The sequence below is a fragment of the Halichoerus grypus genome, chromosome 13, assembly GCF_964656455.1.
Source record: "Halichoerus grypus chromosome 13, mHalGry1.hap1.1, whole genome shotgun sequence".
NCBI classification, from domain to species: domain Eukaryota; kingdom Metazoa; phylum Chordata; class Mammalia; order Carnivora; family Phocidae; genus Halichoerus; species Halichoerus grypus.
Window position 1 is genome coordinate 25,625,095 of NC_135724.1, and position 16,193 is coordinate 25,641,287.

A 16,193-nucleotide genomic window follows, 5' to 3' on the forward strand; every position below is an offset into this window, starting at 1 on the left:
TAAGGCATTTTGTGAAATATTAGAGGGAAAAATAAATAAACGAGGAGCCCCGGGGCGGGGGGGGGGGGGATCCCTCCGCCACCCTTGCTTTCGTTTCTGCTTTACCTTTACAAAAGAGCTTCATTTGCGTGTTATAAAGTGAAGCACAGAGCGTCGCTGGTGAAGTTGGTCCTTGTCCCGCGCTTAGCAGTACAGGTGGACGACAGAGGCTGCCTGCCAAATACTTTGGTTGGAGGGAGGGGTGGGAGTGCTCTCTCAAAACCACTCCTGGAATGGCTTAACTCGCCCAGCACGAATCAATGACAACCTCCCGCCGGCTGCGGCAGGCTCCCCTGAGCAGCGCTGCCGCGTGGATCCCCAGCCCGGGACCCTGGCGGCGCTCAGGACACGGCCTGGGCACGAGCGCGGCGCCCCCGGGGCGGCCAGGTGGGTGTGCGGCGGCCGGGCCTGGGCGGCTGGGAGCGGGGCCCGAGATGGGACGGCGGGGCGGCGGAGTGGGGGGGGGGGGGTGCTGCGGGAACCCCCTGGCCCCCGGGCGTGCACTCCCACCGGCCGGATAGGAGTGGCGGCGACCGCAGCAACTTCAAACCCGCGCCGGGGCCGGACCGAGGGTGCCGTGTCGGGGACACCGGGGCTGCCACCCCCCTCCCCGGGGCTGACGGCGGGGCCCGCGGCCGTGTCCCTCCCGGCCGAACGCAGGAGGGAGTCTGGAACTCCGTAGGGCAACTCTCCTGGCTTGCTCCGTGCCCCGCCGCCCCCGCGGGCAGCCTTCGGTGGCGGAGAAGAGGGGACAGCGAGGCGCGAGGGCCGCTCCGGGAGTGGCGGACAGACACGGATCGTTTAAATGCCCTCCCTCCAAAAAAGCTCGGGCTTCCCCGGTGTTAGATGCAAAACTTGGGGGGGGGGGGGAACAAAAGCCATGACAACTCGGGGCAGAAGTCGAGGTCCCGACAGGGGCTGAAATGAAACGGGGGACTGGCAGAAGTCTCTGGGCGAGCTGGAGGGAGTCGCGTCGCGATCCCCGGGCTCGAACCGCCGGCCGGAGCTGGGTGGACGGGGGGACCCTTCCCGGCGTTCCGGCCTGCGCCGGGTGGGCAGGACGACTCCCTCCGGCTGTGGAGGCCAGCGGGGGTCTCGGAGCCCCCGGGACGGCCGGGAGCGGCTGTGTGCGCCCCCACCCCTGCCGGCGCCGGGTTCCCTGCTGCGGGCGCGACGGCGGGCGGCGGGCGGCGGGCGGCGGGACTGGCCCGGGAATCACTCTGCGGAGAGTCCCGCGCCGAGCGTCCCGAGTGCGGGCGCAGTTTTCCGCGTGCCTGTGCTGAGGGCTCCGGGGTGCATCCGGTTCGGTTGCCCGCCTGAGTTTCTGGCTTCTGTTGTCCTGACTGTGGGCAGGTGGGCCGGGGACTACTGCACTCTTTCTTTGGACCCCTGGTGCCTGGCTGCACCGGGGGCAGCCCTGTTCCCACGATTCGTTGGCAGACTGTTGGCATACCCCTTCCAGTCCCTCTAAATGCAGAATTTTGAAAATGTAAAGGAAGCGGTTGAAACAATCAGGCAGTTTTCTCCAGAGTTGATAAAATGTTTTGTGGGAGGGAAGGGGAAGGCCCTGCCAGGTTCAAGTTTAAGCTCCACTCCTTCACCCTGTGATGTCCTGGGGGATTAGAAGGGTCAGGAACTTTCTCTGGATAGATCTCCAGGAAAGGAAAGTCACCCGGCTGTGGCCCTTGGTCCTTAAAGCCCAACCTGGACTGAAAGGGAGAAGAAAGCCATCCCCCGGCCCCTACAACAGCCGGAGTCAGCCAGTGTTCTGTCTCTTGGGGCTGGTGTCTGCTACTCTCCTAAACTCTCCCAAACTACCACACTTTAGGGCAGGTGTCTTCATCATCTGCATTTTACAGTTGAGGAGGGACTGGGGCCCAGGGGTCCCGCTGAATCCAGTGCTCCTTACCCAGAACCGTGGGACACCAGTGCCACACAAGCCTGGGTTCCAGAACGTCATGAAATTGGTAGATTTGGATCCCACCAAGCACCTCCGAGACCTTGGGGAGATGCAGACAAGACTCAGTCCTGAGCCCCCACCTTGGGGCATCCACACAGAGAGATGAGGCTTGCAGAATAGTGAAACTAAGTGGCAAGTAGGCTGTCCCTACAGGGGACTGCCAGGAGAGCCCCTTTGGAATTTGAGCACAGGCATTTCAGCAGCCAGAGAGTCAAGAAGGGCTTCTGATCAGAAATGGTATTGGGGCAGGACCTTGAAGGAGGAAGACCAAAAGAGCAAAGGCCAGGAGGTCGCGCAGAGCTCAAGGCCTATCCTGCCACGGTGGTGCTGGGAGTAAACCAGAGAGGCTACGAGGCTACGGGGCAGGGAGGGGGGGATGGGACATTCAGAGACCAGGTGCTAGACTGTGCTTGGCACACGTTATCGCCTGTAACCGCCATCACCTGTCAGATATGAACCACTAGCCCCACTTTGCAGATGAGGAAATGGAGGCTTAATGGGGTTAAGTCCAGCTTATCTGTGATAGAGCCAGGAATCAAAGCTGCCCATTATACCACACATCCTTTAGAATCTTATACTCCAGTTGGGGAGGCAGGAATCCCCTGATATAATTCTAGCACAACACAAAATAATATGTAAGCATTACAGTAGTAACTGTTTTGAGCCTTAGTTTCCTTCCACTCAACCAATCAGTCATTTATTCAACAACTACTGTATTGTCTAATGTGTGATTCCAGGCACGATGCTAAGTGCTAAGGACTTCAGTAAGTGAAGTCCGACCTGGTCCCTGCACTCTGTCAATGGGAATAGCAGTAATACATCCTTCAGTGGGGATTGAGTGGATTTATTTATTTATTTTGATTGAGTGGATTTAATGAGACAATACATGGGAGAAGGAGAAGTGGCGGGAGGCCTGGGTGAAGAGGGGGGTGGGCAGTTGGAAGGATGAGCTGTCCCCATGCTGCAGTCACAAGGACTCAGCCGTGGCTCAAGAGGACGCTGTGGAGTGGGCACGGTATCCAGGCAGCTTTCTGAACTCCTGTGGCTCTGGTGATCAGTTTACGGTTGTGGGTTCCGAGATGAGCTTTTAGTTTTGGCACATCCCAGCTGGAGATGACAAGCTGTGCAGCCTCCAGGAGGACTGGCCCCTCTCTGGAGCAGGGCCAGCAGGGCTGGGAACTGCCCCCAGAGCATCACCGTCCTGATGCATCAGCCCCTTCTCCGTGGCCGGGGTGGCGCTTTCCACACACACACACAGGGCCGGAGCTGCGACTCCCAGCCCTCATCTGACCACTGGGGAGGCTTGTCTGTGTTCCCAGGACTTGGTAGCAAAGCCAGCACTAGAAGCTGTGTCTCTTGGCCATACATAATTCTCAGAGCAGCCCATACTAGCCTGCCAGGGCGTTTTAGGGTTCAATGGCAAAGACCCTGTCCCACCTGCTTGTACCCCCACATCAGGGCCATTTCCTGATGCTCCTGTCCATCTCCATTTTAGCTGACCTGACATATCTGTCCTAATAAAATGGTGGCAGATGAATCTTTGAGACAGAGCAACCATAAATATTCTAGGCCATTTGGCCTATTAACTCTCCTGCAATCTTGAATGGTGTAATAGGTGTAAGATCACTACCTCTAAAATTAACTCTCACTTTTGTGAGGAAGGTAAACTGCTAAATCTTGCCTTGAAGCTAAACCCATCTGAGTGATGTTCTGGGGCCTTCCTTCTTTGGAACTGATACCGACTCTTCCAGGAGGACAGTTTTTTCTTCTTCCTTCTCCCTCTGCCCCCCTTTTAAAAATCTGTTGTGTTTGGGGGTCACAAGATCATACTGCATTCCGTTTTGATGTCACGGTGCCTGAATAAAGGCATTTTCTCCTGATATTGAGATTACCAGCCTGGTAAGTGCGGTGAGCACCCAACTGGCTGTCCTGTGTTTGCAGCAATTACACAGGTGTATAATTGCACCGGGATGTTTGTTTGCTCAGCCCTTGCTCAGCCCTACAGGTTGGGCCAGGGAGAGAGCTGTTCAGTTTATTTTCCTTTGGCTGGGAAATGCAGAGATGAATAGAGGGAGGGGAATCTGGGGCTGAGAGATTGTTGCCAAGAGCAATTTGGAGTCTCCTTCATATTAGTCAGAGATTGTGTTTTTCCTTTCTGAAGCTGCCCGCCTCATAGTAACTTCCACGAAGGATTTTTTTCCCATTTGTGTGTGTGTATGTGTGCACACGCACACATGCGTACTTGTTAGTTTTTGTTTTGATTTTTAACTTGTTGGACTTCTCATGACTTAGCACACACACACACAAAATAGCTTGGGGAATGGGGTGATGAAACGGGTCCTTTATACAATACATTCTGCGTGTCATTGCTTAATAAATTTGAACAGTGATAGACCCCGAGGTATTATGATGGAGTGAGATGAGTAATTCCTTTGAAGGGAGAGTTTATCTTCAGTGGATGACTTTGAAAATTGCCACATAATTTAACTTTCCCTCGGCACATCTTGAGCCTGTGTTTAGAAAAAGAGGAATGTGGGCTGTCTTCTGTCGAACTCTTTTGTTCCGTGGGGAGGCCCCCCTCCATCGGTGCCTGGCCTGGAAGAAGACTCGGCCCCCTTCCCTCTCATAGTCACCCCTGCGCCCCCTCCACCATGCAGGAGGCCAGCTAGAGAGAGGGAAGCTTCCCCTCCGGGGTAAGAGCTCTTCCCCCATGGTGGCCTGGCTCGCATCCGCATGGAGGACAGAATAGGAAAGTTGGCATGGGCAAAAGCCTGCCCCTCCTAGGGCAGCAACCTGGGGCAGGATGTTCTGCATCAGCAGAGAAGTGAGTTCATCCTCTGAACAAATGGAGTGGAGCAACACCGAGACTCCAAACTGGAAAAATTGCCTAATAATACAGTACACGATCTACGTCGGCTTTTTCAAATTAGATACAAACCAGAACCAAATGTACACGTGACCCTCCCAAATGATATCATAGAACCGAACTTGGCACACTCCTATTCCCAGGGCTCCTGCTTTTTGGGCTATGGATTCTGGCTGACGATTCTGTTAAGCTGTTTCTGGAGCTAACAGGCTGGCCCATTGGTCTTTGTGAAGTTATGGGTAAAGGCCACTGGCGAGGGGACGGTGACCCCAGCTTTTGTTGGTACCTGCCTTCCTTAAACCCTGGGGAAGTCTAACAGAGGATGCATCTGGTAAGCAGAACCTAGATACCTGGAAATTTTCTAGGTTTTTAAAAATAACAGCTTTATTGACATATAACTAACGTGCCATATAATTCACTCATTTAAAGTTGTACAATTCAATGGCTTTTAGTATCTTCACATTTGTGCAACCATCACCACAATCGGTTTTAGAACATTTTCATCCTACTAGACAGAACTCGGTACCTATTTAGCAGTTGCTCCCCATTTCCTCTCAACTCCCCAGTTCTAGGTCACACCAGTCATCCACTTCTGTCTCTAAATAGATTTGCCTACTCTGGACATTTCAATTAACGGGATCATATAATCTGTGGCCTCTCATGACTGACTTCTTCCCCTTTGCATAATGTTTTCAAGGCTCATCCACTTGTAGTATGTATCAGTACTTCGTTGCTTTTTATCTGTGAATGATATTCCTTATATGGATAGACCACATTTTATGTATCCATGCCTCAGTGGATGGATGTTTGGGTTGTTTCCATGTTATACTCTTATAAATAATGCTGCCGCGAACATTCACGTCCAGGTTTTTGTGTGGACATAGGTTGGCATTTCTCTTATAAATAATGCTGCCGCGAACATTCACGTCCAGGTTTTTGTGTGGACATAGGTTGGACCTAGCCCTGGAAATGTCGGGCCATACGGTAACTCTACGTGTTACCTCCTGGGAAACTGCCGCACTGTTTTTCACAGTGGCTGTGCTATTTTACATTCGCACCAGCAGTATATGATGATCCCAGTTTCTCAACGTCTTTGCCAATACTTGGTAATATCTGCCTTTTTTATTATAGCCGTCACACCTTCTGAGGGTCTGTGTGCCCCAAGAGGCAACACCCAGGAAACATTTTGGATCCCGCTTAGTCGAATTTGCTTGCCAGACTTGTAGTGAGAGCCATCTCGACTTCTTGGTCATCCTGCATGGCTGGTGGTTCCTCTGCATGTTCCAGAGGTCTCTTCAGGTTTTCCCTGTGTGTTTCTACAGGACAGTGCAGGCTCCCACGGTGTGACACAGGGGTTGGTGTTCTCATTGTTTTCCTAAGGCATGCTCGAATGCTCCAGAGAGCTGGCCGTGGGGCCCACTGCCTCAGCCCCACTCTCTCCAGCTACAGCTGCTGATGGAAAGCCAGGCCCTGGGGAGGGAAGAAATAGGCCTAATGGAAGTGGTTCTGGACAAGTTGTTCGGTGTTTGGGACTTTGAGTGGAGACTTAGTGGAGATCCTGATGTTTTTATCCGATGGAATGACCCCTTTGGGACCACAAAGAAAGCTGTTGGAGAGCCCTGACATCTTAACCAGTGGCAGCTAGACGATGCAATCCTACCTCCTTCCTTTCTTGTTGGGGCCTTGAGTTGCTGGCAAGACCCACCGATTCATCCAAAATTGCTTGATGTGGCTGAGTGCTCCATTTCCCCCTGGTGGCTCAGCTCCATGCTAAAATAATTTTATCCCATTTTTATACCTGTGGGACTGACTGGGGCTAGCATTCCTAACAAAGATAAATTTGAGCTGAGAGGGATGGGGAAACTCACCTAGCTTGAAAGACTGCCAAGGATTACAAAAAATTACCCGTTCACCAGAACATACTGAAGTCCTCCTCAGTGGCCATTCCGGGGGCACCATGTTCAATACAAGCAAACCTCAGTACCAGAAATTCATTCCAGTAGCTTCTGGGAAGTCACTGTCATCGACTTTGGCTTGTATGACCCCAAGAGCTGCTGGGATCAGGCTCTGCTACTAATTTACTCTTCACCTTCAAACCAATGCTTAATGCAGTAGTTCCTAAAGCTAATTAGAGGTGATCATCTATGAAACCTTTTAAAAGATTACAGGTGTCCCGGGCCCCACTTGGGAAGAACTGAAGAGGAGACCAGTTGCCTGAAAGGTGGTTGTGATGGAGACGGAGGACACAGGTTGACCTCTCTGGGCCTTGAGTTCCTTTTTCAAAATGAGAAGTTGGATTAGATTGGTGTTCTTTTTTTTTTTTTTTTTTTTAAGGTTTATTTATTGATTTGAGAGAGAGAGAGAGCAGGGGGAGGAGCAGAGGGAGAGAGAGAATCTCAAGCAGACTCCCTGCTGAGTGCAGAGCCTGACTCTGGGCTCGATCCCATGACTCTGAGATCACAAACCCACAATCATAACCCGAGCTGAAACCAAGAGTCAGATGCACAACCGACTGTGCCCCCCAGGCACCCCTAGTTTGGTGTTCTTTAAAGGGATTCACTGAACTGATCCAAAACAGTTCTGTGTGGGTCTATTTTTGCACAAAATTTTCTTTGTACAAGGGGGCTCCTACAACTGTAAAAAAAAATTGAGAGATCCCTTGAGTAGATGATTCCTGAAGTTGAGCTATGACAATTCTGAGCATCACCTTCCCAGAGGACATTTCCCAAATACCTCCTATTGATGACAAGTTGACTAACACTCCATTTCTGTCCTCAATATGCCAGCACATTTTAACCAGAGAGGCAGCCTGAGGTTAATCCCCAGAGGTACAATTTCAGGGCTCTTGATTTGGATGCAGGAGTGTTTTGGAGAGGCCCAAATTCATGGCACGTAGGTAGGGAGGGCGACCCCACCTCCAACCCTGTCTGCAAGCTTTGCCTCCCGATCCTCCCCCCACTAGGGCTCTGCCCTCATCTGGCTGCTGGGAAAATGCTTCTGTCATCCCTGGTCTCAGCCAGAGACGTGCCCTCCTCCTCAACTCCCACCTGCATGGAGCAGGCTAGCAGAGGAGGGCAGGGGAGGGCTGCTTTCCTCGGAGATCTGAGCTCCACGCTCCAGCCCTTGGCTCCCACCCCATAACCCTAACTGGACAATTCACAGGACAGCTGTGCTCCAAGACTGAAATAATCACTGTTTATGAAAGCTGTTGCAGGGAGGGGGAGGAGGGAAGGCAGGGTCGCATTTCTGCCTTCCAACAAGAGAGGCCAGGTGAGGCCCAGAGCCCTGTCCCTCCCTTCCTGGTGAATGCTTGCACTGCTTACTGCTAGGACATGAGAGCCCTGCTTTGGGGTGTTTGAGAAATTTTTTTTTTTTTATTCTAATGAAGGAAGAACCTTGAAGGCTCATTTGAATAGGGATTAATGTCTCTGTGGCCTGGACCTGCAGAGAATGAGAAATTCTAGAAGGGTAGAAGTTGCAATAAAAGGAAGCAGGCTTGATCTGCCACCTTCCACTGATTGGGGAGGCCTCCTTGGCTGGGGACACGTGTTTGGGGTAGGTTTCTGGGCATCGCTGTGTTTTCCTTTGGACAGTGTGTGTGTGTGTGTATGTGTGTGTGTGTGTGTGTGTGTCCTCGATGAACATTCCACACTAAGGACATTGACTGCCTAAGCTTTGAGCTTCCGACCAGGTGACAGGGACACCGGGAAGTTATGAACCACCCTGAGCGTCTCTAGCCCAGCTTTTCCTCACTCCGTGTTGGCAATTTTTGTGGAGGGCAGTGAAACAGGCACTTACTGTCCACTTTTTCCTGGTGCTTGCATGCTCTTCTTTCACACAGCTCAAATTCCTCCACCCCCTGGGGCCTGCCCAACCGGGAATTATTCTGTGTTCCCAAGTCACCAACCCGCCGCCCCCCCCAACCTTCAAAACTCTCACTCAGTCCTCTCCCTCTGATGATCTGACCCAGTTATTAGGAGAGAGCCAGCTCTTTGTGCTAATTCACATTAAGGTGTGGAAGACACTGGCTGCCAAGTTACCCCTCTTGGCAGGGCATCTGTCTTTGAAAGAGGGGGCATGCCAGCCCACGTTTCTAATGGTGGGTCATTGGGTATGAGAAGGAAGAATACGTAACTCTGGGCAGAGCAGGGGGCAGTTCTGTTCTGGAACTACTTCCATCAAGCGACTTGTGATGCCTGGGCACAGACGTGGCCCCGGGGGGTAGGGGCAGGGGTTGAGAGGAGGCTCAGTGACCGGAACCAGGGCACCCTGGCCTGCGCTGCAGAGAGAACAAGGCAGGTGAGAATGGTTTCCCTGTCTACAGGCCAGGGGATTGCTTCAAGGTGACCCGGGAAGGCTGGGGAATGAATAAGTGAGGGCAAAGATGGGGCTAAGGGGCTCTGCAGAGGACACAGGCCTTGGGGCAGTGGGTCCCTCAGCTGGCACTGTGCACAGCCAGTGATGGGGTTCTCAACTCGGAGGCTCCCTCCTCCCTGCCCTCTCCTGTTGGGGCTCGCTGCGGAGGGGTGCGTCCCCGCACCAGCCCTGCCCTCCCTCCGCCCCCACTCCCGTGGTGCACCCTCCGAGTGAACCTGGCCTCCAGCTCTTGGAAGCCTTTCCAATAACATGGTGATGAACTCTTTGCAGACCCAGGCAGCGGAGAGAGGCTGAGCGTCAGCCAACCCAGAGCCTGAGTCTGCACTGGGATGAAAGACCGGGCCAAGTGAGCCCCTGTGGAGGGAGCCAGGAGAGGGTGGGTGGGGCCCTGGGTGGAGAGACTGCCCTCTGGTCAGTGGGGCCACTGCAGGTGACACCTAGCCAGCAAGGGCAGAAGTGGCCAGGCCCTGTGCAGGCTCCAGAAAGGACAGGGATGCAACTCTCGCCCTCGCCCTCCAAACATTGTCATTCGTTTACCCAGTTAGGACCAGAACTTGAAATGAAGCAAGATTCTATAGAGTCAAGTGTTGCACTTGGCTGAGTGGTCTGGAATGATGGTGCCATCCAGAGTCAGAGCAGAGAGTGAGAGGCAGAGCCTTCAGGAGAGGCTTAATCAAGGTGCCCCGAGCTGGGGCTCAGGGTGAAACAGTATGGCACAGAGGCTCTGGAGCCCGGGCCAGGTGCAAGCCACAGCTCTGTCGTTTGCAGGCTCTGTGGCCTTGGGCCAGTTACTTAACCTCTCTGTGCTATGGTTTCCCCATTTGCAAGAAGGGAATGAGACGCCCTGGGGTTGCTGTGAGGACCAAACAAGAGAGGCCCTCAATGCCCAGCCTATAAGCATTGGCCTTCACCATTTGGGCAGGATGAATGGTGATGCATAACGATAGCCCATTTCTGCAGGTGGCCATAGGTGACATGAAGCTGGAGGGGGGGCATCCTTTGGCCAGGATCTCCCCTGGAGGCTGGAACCATTTGAAATTTTGGAAATAAGCTGAGCAACACCCCGTGGGAAACTGGAGATGTGAGTTCACTCTTGGTTTCAGGTGACTGGATTAAAGCCCCTGGTGGTCATGCTGGGCAGGGCTGGGCTCTGAGCCCTGCTCTGATGGGGACAGAGGGGGACAGCCCACTGGGGCTGTCTTTAAGTCCCAGGGTGTCCCAGGGTAGATTACAGATACGGTTCTTCTGGTGTGTTTAATAAGAAACTCCTTAGACCTCTGACAAAATCCTGGTCTGCTCTCAGACTCTGTCAATTTCCCAATGATAGTGAAGGATGATCATATCATGGGTTTTTCAAAGTATTTATTACCAGGTATCAAATCAGAGCAGGTAATAAAGGAGGGGGCGATCAGCGTGAGAGATAATAAAGGAAATAGAAAACATCAGTATAGAAACATTTAAAATGATACCCTCTGAAGAGATCAAATGTTCTAAAAACAATGTATCACCAGAGAACGGCCCTGGCCAAGTTTGCAAAGCTTCCCAGAGCATGCGTTGCCGTGCTCGTGGCCCCATGCCGGTCCACCCTGGGTGCCCCGGTCTTGGCAGGGCCCTGCCAGGATCACTGGCCTGGAGCACACCAGGGAAAGCGTTCTCCGTGTCACACGTTCTTAGAATGCACTGTGGGCTTCCACAGTGCAGCCACACCACACCAGAGGGACGTCTGCTGGACATTGTCTTCTGGGGTTGTCTGGGCCGGGTCAATGCCCTGGACGTCCAAGTCCACCGGGGCCACCAAGCAGGAGAGGCAGACAATGTTGGAGTGTCAGAAGGGCTTCTTGCTCCAAAAGTTCTTCCCCACAGATGGCAGAGCCAGAACATGGGTCTACCTACCCCAAAGACCACACTCTTGCCATGGCCTTGATGGCCTCTTGCAACCATTGCATTGGTACAATGAGCACTCTCCATTATGCTTCCCCAGCCTGCTGTGACCTGAGTACCAGGATGGAAAAGTCCCAAAACAAGGTGCTTTGAGTGGTGGTTTCCCAGCACAGAGGGCTGTCTGTACTCCCTGGGATCAAGGGGCTCCCCAGCAAGGGGTTGGAACCAGTGGCTCTGGGGGCAGGGGTCGGGGGGCAAGAACGGATGTCTGGGAGGCAGCTAAGAGGAGACACACCTTTGAGGGCTGGGAACCTTGTTCTTTGGGACAGTACTGAGTCCAGAATCCCATTCAGGAGTGAGATCACTTCTGTGGCTTCAACAGCAGGAAGCATTTACCAAGTGAGAATCCCTTAGCCTGAGTTCCAGTCTCAGCTCACACTCATCCACCTTCAGCCCAGTCACTGTGGACTTCTTGGAACCTCTGAGCCTTGGATTAATTCATCTGTACAATGCAAAAATTATAGCTGCCTTCTGAGCTGATGAAAGAATTCAAAAGATAAATTATGCACCACATCTAGCACAGACTAGCCATAGTTTGAAAATAGTTTTAAGCTCAGAACTTCCATACAGCCAGTCTCTGGGCTTGACTCCCCCAGCCCCGCCAAGAGCCTCTGGTTTCCCCAGTGGCTCCTGTGTTCTGCTCGGGACCCTGGCCCTTCTCCTCCCACCGCTGCGGAAGAGCGAGCGCTTCGATCCACAGCCGCTGCTTCTACCTTGACATGGCCCTAGGTTTCCTCCTGATTGTCCCTATACTGGGACAGCTGCTCTTACTAGAGCAGAGGGGCTGGGAGAGAGGGTGACAGCGAGGGGCTTTCTCCCCAACTAACTCTAAAACCCTTCCCTTCCATTTTGTAAAGAGGTGTCTTTGCTTTTGTGTTTTCTCACTCACCTCTGCTCCTTTTTTTTTTTTTTTTGATTTGTTAATTTCTTCTAGAGGGAGAGAGAGAGACAGACAGTGAAAGAGTGAGCATGAGTGAGAGCGGGGGAGGGGCGGGGGGAGGGGGAGAGAGAGACTTTCAAGCAGACTCCCCGCTGAGTGCGGAGCCCGTGGGGCTCTATCTCACCACCCTGAGATCATGACCTGAGCCGAAATCAAGAGTCAGAGGCTTAACCGACTGAGCCATCCAGCTGCCCCCCTCACCTCTGCTCCTTGAGGAACTGCCACCCCTCCAGGGTCAGCTTAGACAACTTGACAGACACCAACCAGTATCCCATGACTATTTCCAGTGCTTCAACCAGTGAGGGCAAGTGCCTTGGCCTCATTCCCGAGGTCCTGGGACCAGCCAGCCACCACCCCCAAATCCCCTGCCTCACTGTGCCCCAGACCCTGTGGTCCTCACGCTGGTAGGACTTCTGTAGCTGGCTCTATTGGCCAGGCCTGCAGGGACGGGCATGCAGACTCTCTCCCATCCCCTGCACCCAGCCAGCTATCTGTAACTATGATGAATATAATCAATAATAACATAAGCGATAATTTAGTAGTGGAAGCATCTGAAAAAGGTAATTAGCAACAAAACACCACGGTTCTCCAAGATAGTTGGTTGCATTTTGTTTGGCTCTGGGGACTATGGGGCAGATGCTGTTCCAGCATAGGCTGTTGGCCGCTGGTGAAGGTGTTTGCTACCCAGTATCTCCTAACGCATTCACATGGGGGCACCCGTTCCCGCCTCCTCCCGTCCCAGGCTCACCCAGGGGTCTCAGACGGGCAGACAGACTGCAGACTTTGCTTGGTTCTTTCCTCAACCCTGCAAAGTTCAACATTACTAGGTAGGGGTCATCACGCCCCGAAGGAATGGATGCCAATTAAAGGGGCCCAGTTTGCCTGGAGAGTTGGGGAGATAGTACCCAGTCTGTGATCCCCAGGTCATGGGGTTAACATGACAACTGAAATGATTCCTCGCAGACAGCTTTGCCTTAATTGGCATTTTTCCTGGCTGGCTGAGACCTGCAGGAAAGAAACCATCTCACTGTCCCCAGGCTACACCACCTCCTGTCCATCAGGGACCCCAGAGCTGAGCATCATACATAAGATACAAGAGAAGCAACTGTTCATATTAATAAACAAGAACTCTAATGTATATGAATTTGTGCTTTACAAGTTAATTACTAAAAACTTAATAATTGCTAAGGAGAACTGTATTTTCAGGAAGCATCTTGCAGCGTTTATTTCTATATCCACTGTTCTAGCGCTTCGACACTGAACTAGAGAGTTAATGCTGAGAGCTACTGTATGAATTATATTCGGTGTTGTAGTCCCTGCTTCTCCAAGGCTGGGGTGGGGGGGCAGCTGGCCAGAAGGCAGAGTTGAGTATGAGGACGTTAGTTAGGAGTGCCCCGGGGAATCGACTCCCGCAGGAGGCTCAAGGAGGGAGCTGGAGGGGTGGAGGAGAAGCTGATGAGGCAGCCCCAGCACCTTTGCAGGCAAAATGACCCCCTCAGGTTTGTCCCAGGTTGGGCCAAAGTGCCTTGCCTTTATAGAGCCTTTTAAAGAGTCACTGAATGTGGGCGTCCCTGGACAGGCATGACTTTGGGTCAGGTGGCTCTGCAGCCCAGGCAGTCCTGCTACGGTGCTTCTGAGCTGAGGGCTGACCACTGACTGCTTCCCAGCGGCCGGCACCACCAGTGAGTCTCAGAGGGGGGACGGGGGTGGCTCATCTCTATGCCCTCTGCGGTCTGTATATGGCTCATCTTTCTCTGGAGACGGGAAGTATATCCCAGAGGGCTCTCTCCTCCCCCTGCGGCCCCTAGCATGGAGCCGAGCACATAACAGGTGGTCATAAAGCAGTCAGTGATCCATGTTGAACTACAGACATAGGCGGCAGGCTTGCTGGAGGTCTCTACGCCCAGGGACCTGCCACCCAGGCCACAGCTGTCAGGAGGGAGATGCTGCAGCTTCGGGGTCAGTCCGTCCAGACCGAGCCCCAGGGACAGGCTCCCCCGGCCCCACCCCTTCCCTCTGCAGGGAGTCAGGGTCTGAGAGGGAATAGTCCAACTGTTTGGGGGGTGGGGATAAGACCATGAGTTACATAAGCTGCCGCCATTGTGTCTGTTCACTCACTCGTTCATGCCTTCATTCATTCACTCATTCATTCATTCTTTCGTTTACTGAGCACCTCCAGTGAAGCTGGCATGGTGCCACGGGGGCCTGGGGTGTGGGTGGCTTTTCTTGCGTGTGGGATGGACTGTATGGACAGCTGGACGGGAATCCTGGGCCGTGATAACTCCGCTGTCTGGAACACTCCCCCGCCCCGCCCAATTCCCGGGAAATCTTGCTCACGGTCCTGTGGCCTCTGGTTGTCTGCTCTCACTCGGAATGCCCCCGCCCTGGTTCCACCCCTTGCACTTTGCTGCCCATTCCAGATGCTTCACCAGAGCGTGTTGTAACAGATTAAGTCAGCCCGATGCCTGTGCTCCCAGCCTTCACCAGCCTCGCGCCGTTCTGGGTCCTCTCAGTGAAATCGGCTTTCACTGCCCTGCTGTGGGGGTAAATGGCAGCACGTGCTTGGAGGCCCCTTCCACCGGGGACCTGGCACAAGGGCAGGACAGCGTATACGGTCTCTGCCTCACCCCCTACACAGCCGGCTCCAGCAGTCTGTGTGCCTCTAAAATAAACTAAAATAACCACTACGTCTTCATAAGAGAGAAAAAAATGAGTAACAATCGAGGAAGTCCCAAATTGGAGAATGGTGATATCAGTGTTCTCCCATCCGCTCAGTTGAATATTGTACACCATGAAAAGGACAAAGGCAGACATTGCCCAGCACCATGGAAGGGGATTCATGAAGCACCATTAAAAGAAGAAACAGAGCAAAGCTTGTGCTGCCCACAGGGCTCTGCGTCCACTGGGCTGTGCTGACATCACTGTGGTTCGTGCAGATCCCCCTTTCCACACCAGATCCACTGGCACCCGCCTGCATGCACCTGCCCCAGCACGTGCAGGAAACCTCCGCAGACCGTAAGCCCAGCAGGGACTGTGGGGTCTCACGGGGCCCCAGGCACAGGTCTCCAGCCTCTCTACCACTGCACGGGGAGGAGGCGGCCTCCCCACGGCCACCTGGAGCCCTCAGGACAGCAGAGCCCCTGTGCTCCTGGTACAGCCCTCTCCCTTTCTCTGCACTCACTTTGGCACCAGGGACCCACAGTCCTCAGCCCCCTCCTCTAAGCCCTAATTTCACAGACTCCAAGGCGCCTGCCTGGCCAGGTGGGGGCTCACAGCACTGTTTTTGCTGTGTCTCCGGCCACCCATTGCCCTGCAGGATGAGCTCTTTCATTCAAGCCAGAGCTTCCATGCGAATGACTGCCCACCGGCAGGCAGCTAAATCCACAATCGCATTTGTATGGATGGAAACACGGGGAATGCCTGGCTCAAAGGGAACTAAGAAACTGGTGTAGTGTGAGTAAGTGTGAGTATGGGGTGGGGGTTCTAGTGTGTGCATTTTAAAAATTGCCCTTTGGTATTGGATACCATAAATATATATATATATATATATATATATATATATATATATATATATATATTTTTTTTTTTTTTAAGATTTTATTTATTTATTTGAGAGAGAGAGAATGAGAGAGACAGCACATGAGAAGGGGAGGGTCAGAGGGAGAAGCAGACTCCCTGCCGAGCAGGGAGCCCGATGTGGGACTCGATCCAGGGACTCCAGGATCATGACCTGAGCTGAAGGCAGTCGCTTAACCAACTGAGCCACCCAGGCGCCCTAAATATATATATATTTTTAAGTGAGGGTTAAGCTAGCATTGAAAAGGGAAAAAGGAGGGATGGAGCAGCTGCAGAAGATTGTAGAAGGCTGATGATACACAGCAGGAGCAGCTGGTTGGCATTTGCTGAGAAGGGGAAGGTTCTGGTGATGGTGGCAGGGTCCACGCTGACTGTGAAGACACAAAGACATGGGAGCCTCAGAGTTGCTCATGGAATGATTTTGCCCCTACATGGGTGGTCCGCCTTCTCTTTCTCCCCCACCCATTGTTCCTGGATCATGGGCTGGCTGATGG

At 53.0% G+C, this 16,193-nt stretch overlaps 1 protein-coding gene across 3 annotated transcripts in view; it reads left to right on the forward strand.

The window, feature by feature from the left end:
• The window catches only part of ZBTB7C (zinc finger and BTB domain containing 7C), a 341,604-nt gene that overhangs the window by 233,708 nt on the left and 91,703 nt on the right, over positions 1-16,193 (forward strand). The window contains exon 1 of one of the 3 annotated variants that reach the window (XM_036078176.2): positions 157-426. The exons of the other annotated variants lie outside the window; for them this stretch is intronic. The gene's annotated coding sequence lies outside the window, so the exon portion shown is untranslated. Of the gene's footprint in view, positions 1-156; positions 427-16,193 lie in introns of those variants that run through there. 3 annotated transcript variants of the gene reach the window in all.